We start from the raw sequence: 6,930 nt of genomic DNA, 5'->3' as shown, positions 1-6,930 counted from the left end.
TGCACGTGTGAGATGTGTCTTCTCCCTCACGCCGCGTTTCTCACACACACACACCCACCCACACACACACACATCACCCATGTGCCGCGAAAAAAGCAACAAAAAGAGAGAAAGAGATGAAAAAGGGAGAATGGAAACAGGGAAAAAAAGAGGAAGGAAGAAAGAAGTTTTGAACAAAAGAGACCAAAGTCACAGCGAGAAGGAAGAATACTGAGCGCGGAGCGACACCTAGTGACCACACCGTCAAGGGCACACTACGGCCCCAATTGGCCAGAGACATCTGGTGGACCCCAGGGCACTGCGCGAAGGGAAGCCGAGGGCAACCTGTGGCGGACCCGGGTCACGGCGTCTGCAGGCGATTACCAGGCGGCCACAGGAGGCCGGGGAAACTCATTCTCAGCGGGGGGTGGGGGGGAGGGGAAGTGATCGCAAAGTCACACCCCGACAGATCCCTTTCCAGTTCATAAACGTGGTGATTGCGTGTTCACACGCACGTGTGAGGTGTGCCTCCTGCTGTGTCGGCACATCCCCCGCGTGACGTGAAACCATGATTGGGGGGGGCGGTTTGCGATGAAAGTCACGCCAGGTCCCCGGGAGAGTTCGTGAGCCTGATAACTGCGCGCGTGCGGAGGAAAACAGGGGGCGGGGGGGGGGGGTTGGAAGCGAAGCAAGGAAGAAGGAGCGAGCGAGCGAGCTAGCGGGGGGGGGGGGGGGGGCGGGGACGGGGCGGGAGGAGGGAGACGAAAAGAAAAGAGTGGAGAAGTCCGCGAGGACGGAGCCCTCTGGCGGTGACCGCTGGCATAGCGTCGAGGAGCCCGGCCCCGGCCGCGGTCCCGCCGAGACTGAGTGTGACGGGGACATCTGGTCGACCCCGCGTACCGCGGCGTCCGCGCGCGGCGCCGGCGGGGGGCGCGAGCGCGGAGACAGCGGGTCCCCGCCGTCCTACCCTCACGGGGGGCCCGCCGGCCTCCTGGTCGACCCCGACTCTCGGGGGAAAGAAGGGCGGGGGGGACCGGCCGGTCCCCCGACCGGAGGGCCACCCCTTCCGCCCCCGCGGCGACGGAGAGGGCCGCGGCGGCCAGACCGGCGCGGCCCCTCCCCCGCCGGCGCCTCGGTCGCCCCGTCTCCCCCACCCACCGACCATCGCGCTCCTCCCGGGAACCCCGGTCCCAGCCCGGAGGACGAGCCCCGGCGGGTCGCGCGGGGAGGAGGCCGCGTGGTGGGGGTCGGGGTCCACCCCGAGGCGTGACTCCGGGCGCGGCCTGGAGGGGAGGGGAGGGGAGGGCCGCCCCCTCCACCTTCCCCGGCGCCCCCGACCGACACACCGCGTGCCCGCGCGCGCACCCCCCCCCCCGCCCCCGCCTTAGCCCTGGCGCGGGAGGGGCCGAGGCAGCGCGGAGGGCCGGAGCGACGGGAGGGGCCGAGGAGGCGGTGACCGACGGACCCGGGGAGACCCGCGCCCCGAGGGGCGCGCCGCCGGCCGGCCGGACGCGCGCGCGCGCGCACCCGCCCGCCGGGACAAACCCTTGTGTCGAGGGCTGACTTTCAGTAGATCGCAGCCAGGGAGCTGCTCTGCTGCGTACGAAACCCCGACCCAGAAGCAGGTCGTCTACGAATGGTTTAGCACCAGGTTCCCCACGAACGTGCGTTGCGTGACGGGCGAGGGGGCGGCCGCCCTTCCGGCCGCACCCCGTTTCCCAGGACGAGGGGCGCTCTAACTCACAGACTCACCCAGAGCAACCTCCCGCCCGCCCTGCAAGCTCCATTCACCGTGAGTGCCCTGGCCGGGTAGGTGTCCCACTGCACAAAGACCTATCAGACCGCATTTCTTCCATTATTATAAGTAGTCATACATTCTTTTAGGACCGTAGCCGTAGGGTACACCTCCAGGCACAGTTGCGGGGGGGGGGGGGGAGAGGAGGGAAGAGGCCATTCTTCACGTATCGTTGGGTAGCACCGGGGCAGGGGAGGCAGTTTCCTCCTGCTCCTCCTCGTCCCCCTTCTCCCTGGATTTGCTTCTTCCTGGTTTTTTCTTTATTCCTCTCCCAGTTCCCCCTTCCATCGTCTTGACGGATTTGGATGAGACGTAGACATTTTCTATGTCAGGCTTTACTCATCCCGAGGGAGGAGGAGAAAAGTAAGCCGCCTACCATGACACAATGGAACGGAAGCTTGTGAGCCACTGACTGCTGTGGCATTCTGACACTTGGTGTTTTTCAGGACATTCTATATTTCCGCTATCCCACTAGAATATATCCCCTTGATCACTCCCGTGTACCCCCATCCCAGCTTTTTCGTGAGCCACCCTCAACGGCCGTGACAATGTGGTGCGGGGACTCCCTCCGTCTGGTGCCTTACACTCGCACATTTGGGGTTTCGTATCAGGATAGCAAAGTGATCGCCTTTCAATAACCTGGCTGGCCACGGTGGCTCATGCCTGTGACCCCAGCAACTTGGGAGGCAGAGACGGGAGCATGACTTGAGCCCAGCAGCCGGAGACCAGCCTGGGTAACACGATGGACCTCGTCTCTACCAACAAAATATAAAAAAAGAAAAATTTTGCCTGGTGTGGCAGCATCTGCCTATAGTCCCAACTGCTCACAAGGCTGAGGCAGAGAGGATCACTTAAGCCCTGGATTTGGAGCTTGCCGTGAGCTACAATCAGGCCAAGGCGGCCTGGCTGGGAGAGGACAGAGTGAAAGGAATCCTGTCTCAAAAAAAAAAAAAAAAAAAAAAAAAAAAGACAGAAAAAGAAAAGAGGAAAGAAAGTAAAAAGAAAAGAAGACCGACGACACAGCTTAGAAGTCTCGGTGTTACCGAAAACTCGGCCGCTTGCCCACGAGGCAAATAGCGAGGACAAGCTGTGTGAGGAGGAAGGAAAGAGGGAGTCTATTTGGCCGGTAAAGGAGGAAATCAGGTAGACCTTCCCATCTCAAACCCCCAAACTTCCCGAACAGAGGGCTAGGCAGAAATAGAGAGCTTTTAAAGGGCGCGGGAGGCGGGGGATGGGGGTGGGTAGGGATGGGTGGGGGGAGCGTGTGGTTCTCAGCTTTAGCAATGATTGAGGTTAATGATTTCAATGGTCCAGGCTCTGCCAAAAGCAAAGCCTGTGAACTCTGCCGGCCACCCACCTGGGGGGCAGGGGACCACTTGGGAGTTTTAAGAAAAGATTTAACCTGCCGTGGGGACATAGGCCAGACTACGAGTTCCCAAAAGTTGGGGGGGTTGGGGGAGGAGAGCGTAAAAGGACAGAACATCTTTCTGTCCCTTTTTGGTTTCTTCTTTTTTCCCCCCTAGGTGCCAAAAGATATGAGCCCGGTGCCGAAAAGAAATAGGTATGGGCGCCCACGTGCACACGCAGAGATATACGATCGAATACGTCGTGTTCACAGTGTTTCCGAGTCGAGGAAACTGGAAGATGATGGGGGAAGGATCACGGGCAACTTCGTATTTCTTCCAGGACAGGAAAATGGACCCGAAGAGAAAAACGCATCGTTCTCGGCGTAGGATAAAACGCTACGTCTTGTTATATAATATGAGGCATTCTGTGATTTAAATTTTTATCCGAGATGATATTCAGTAAGCCTACAAAACAAGATAAAAGAGAGACGAACACAAGGGTGAAAAAAAAAGAAAAAAACCTAGGGGCACAGGCCTATGGTCCCGGGAGGAGGCAGGGAGCGGGAGGAGGGGCGCCTCCCGCAGACAACAGGGCGGGTGGGCGGAGAGCCGCCAGAGGCGAGGGCTGCCTCGGGCGGGGCCCAGAGCTGCGGGCCCAGGAAGAAGGGAGTGGGACCGGTCGTGCTCTACTCCCCGCCGCTGATCCGAACCACGCCCCGCCCTCCAGCCCCCACCCCGCCCCGGGGAGTCAGCTCTTAAACTCCCAACGTCACCTGGCTTTCCGCGATCACGATGGCTGATCAGAGTGGCCGCTAGGTGACACCCGACAACCGGTGCCAGTGTCAGCCTGAAAAGAAGGGACCCTATGACGGGGGTGGGGAGGGGTGGGGGTGGGGCGCACAGTGGGCGGCCCGGTCAGCTCCCCTTCCTCCTTGGAGCGGATCGGATCATCTGGAACTTTATCCCGAGAGGAGAGAGTGACACTGGGTGTGTGCTAGGAGCCGGCGGGTTGGGACGGGGACCTACCCGAGAGGGAAGTCGAGTACAGGGAGTTTCACAGTTGACCCACTGACGATCTCAAGGCCCGGACAGTAGAAGCGTGGCAATATCTGTCACCGTGGAATGAACACTTGGCACCAAAGACCTTTGTCTTTGCTGGCCCCCTGTGCCCAGGGGGACACGTGGCCAGAATCTGACATCCTAAATGTCTTCTTAGAAAGAATTGGGGGGTGGGGGTGGGGGCGGGGGAGAGAGACAGAGAGAGAAAAGAAAGGGGCAAGAAACGGCTGCCACGAAACTATCAGAACAGACAAGCGATCGATGGGGCCTATCCGGTTAAGTTCTTTCCCTACCCAGAGAACGACTTAACATAGCTGGTGTCACTGCAGTCGGGCCACGTTCCGGTATATGCATGTACACCGACACACACACAGACGCACGCACACACACACACACACACACACACACAAACACACACACACATAAAATTAGTCGGGCATGCTGGCGCATGCCTGTAGTCCCAGATACTCGGGAGACTGAGGCAGTAGGATCGCTGAAGCCCAGGAGTTTGAGGTTGCGGTGAGCTAGGCTGCCACCACGGCACTCAGTCTAGCCCGGGCAACAGAGGGAGACTCTGCCTCAACAACAACAAAAAAGAAATCCCCCAATCGAACAAGGTATAGAAAAATTATGGTGGTGGTCGTGGTGGTGGCGGTGTGGGGGTAGGGGGGCGGGGGGGCTGCTGGTGTGGGGGGTGCCGGTGCCGGTGCAGTGGTCACCGTCCTACTACTAAAAGGGAGAGCAGAATCAAGTTCTGGGACATAAAGTTCATACTGGAGCCACCGGTGGAGCGAGGGAATGTTTCTTCTACAGGACCAGTATTTCCTTTGCTGCCCCCTCCCCCAATGCCATAAATAATGTGTCGATGAGGACGTACACACCGTTGTCCCTGGTTGTGGGTCGGGGGTGGGGGTGGGGGTGGGGGCGGGGGCGTCGCAGGGGGTAAAGTCAAAGCGATGTTTTTGTAATAAAGAGACATACGGCCCCCCGGGATACAGGCTGGGGACTTCACCCGTCAGCTCTAGGGAGTAACACAGGCAAGCAGTGCTCACCGTCAGTCTTAACTAATTAAAAAAAAAAAAAATAGAAAATAGAAAAAACGGCCGGGCGCAGTGGCTCCCGCCTGTAATCCTAGCACTCTGGGAGGCCGTGGCGGCAGGATCGCTCAAGGTCAGGAGTTGGAGACCAGCCTCAGCAAGAGCGAGACACCGCCGCCGCCCCGCCCCGCCCCTCCCCGTCCCTACAAAGAGAGAGAAATAAATTATCTGGAAAATTAAAAATAGATATAAACAACCTTAGCCGGGCACGGTGGCACGTGCCGGTATTCCCAGGTATTCGGGAGGCTGAGGCAGAAGGATCGCTTAAGTCGAGGAGTTTGAGGTTGCCGTGAGCTAGACTGACGCCACGCCACTCTAGCGAGGGCAACAGAACGAGACCCTGTGAGAAAGAAAAGAAGAAAGAGAAAGAAAAGAAAGAGAGAGAGAGAGACAGAGGGAGAGAAGGAGACAGGGCGAGAGTGACAGAGACAGAAAGGGAGGGAGGGAAGAGTAGGAGGAGGAGAGGGAGAGGGGGAGAGAGAGAGAGAGGGAGGGAGGGAGGGAAGAGAAGGAGGAGGAGAGGGAGAGGGGGAGAGAGAGAGAGAGGGAGAGGGAGAAGAAGAGGGCGAGGGGGAGGGGGGGAGAGAGACACGGGGGAGAGAGAGAGGGAGAGAGAGGGAGGGAGGGGGGGGAGAGAGAGAGACAGAGAGAGGGAGGGAGAGAGAGAGAGAGAGAGAGAAGAAAACTATTAAAAATTCGGTACCAGATCCATCGGTCGGTACTCTGAAGCGTGACGATCGGGTGTTCCCGTGCACGTGTGAGATGTGTCTTCTCCCTCACGCCGCGTTTCTCACACACACACACCCACCCACACACACACACATCACCCATGTGCCGCGAAAAAAGCAACAAAAAGAGAGAAAGAGATGAAAAAGGGAGAATGGAAACAGGGAAAAAAGAGGAAGGAAGAAAGAAGTTTTGAACAAAAGAGACCAAAGTCACAGCGAGAAGGAAGAATACTGAGCGCGGAGCGACACCTAGTGACCACACCGTCAAGGGCACACTACGGCCCCAATTGGCCAGAGACATCTGGTGGACCCCAGGGCACTGCGCGAAGGGAAGCCGAGGGCAACCTGTGGCGGACCCGGGTCACGGCGTCTGCAGGCGATTACCAGGCGGCCACAGGAGGCCGGGGAAACTCATTCTCAGCGGGGGGTGGGGGGAGGGGAAGTGATCGCAAAGTCACACCCGACAGATCCCTTTCCAGTTCATAAACGTGGTGATTGCGTGTTCACACGCACGTGTGAGGTGTGCCTCCTGCTGTGTCGGCACATCCCCCGCGTGACGTGAAACCATGATTGGGGGGGCGGTTTGCGATGAAAGTCACGCCAGGTCCCCGGGAGAGTTCGTGAGCCTGATAACTGCGCGCGTGCGGAGGAAAACAGGGGGCGGGGGGGGGGGGTTGGAAGCGAAGCAAGGAAGAAGGAGCGAGCGAGCGAGCTAGCGGGGGGGGGGCGGGGACGGGGCGGGAGGAGGGAGACGAAAAGAAAAGAGTGGAGAAGTCCGCGAGGACGGAGCCCTCTGGCGGTGACCGCTGGCATAGCGTCGAGGAGCCCGGCCCCGGCCGCGGTCCCGCCGAGACTGAGTGTGACGGGGACATCTGGTCGACCCCGCGTACCGCGGCGTCCGCGCGCGGCGCCGGCGGGGGCGCGAG

The 6,930-nt window shown here is 59.5% G+C and overlaps 2 pseudogenes; both read left to right on the top strand.

Annotated features, from left to right (window-relative positions):
• The first annotated feature begins 448 nt into the window (after positions 1-448).
• Positions 449-540, top strand: LOC123629130 (annotated as a pseudogene).
• Positions 541-6,471: 5,931 nt separating this feature from the next.
• LOC123629128 lies at positions 6,472-6,563 on the top strand (annotated as a pseudogene).
• Positions 6,564-6,930: the final 367 nt, after the last annotated feature.

This window comes from Lemur catta, chromosome Y (assembly GCF_020740605.2).
Source record: "Lemur catta isolate mLemCat1 chromosome Y, mLemCat1.pri, whole genome shotgun sequence".
Taxonomy (NCBI): domain Eukaryota; kingdom Metazoa; phylum Chordata; class Mammalia; order Primates; family Lemuridae; genus Lemur; species Lemur catta.
Note: the sequence above shows the minus strand (reverse complement) of the source record. Positions and strands in the feature narration are given on the sequence as shown.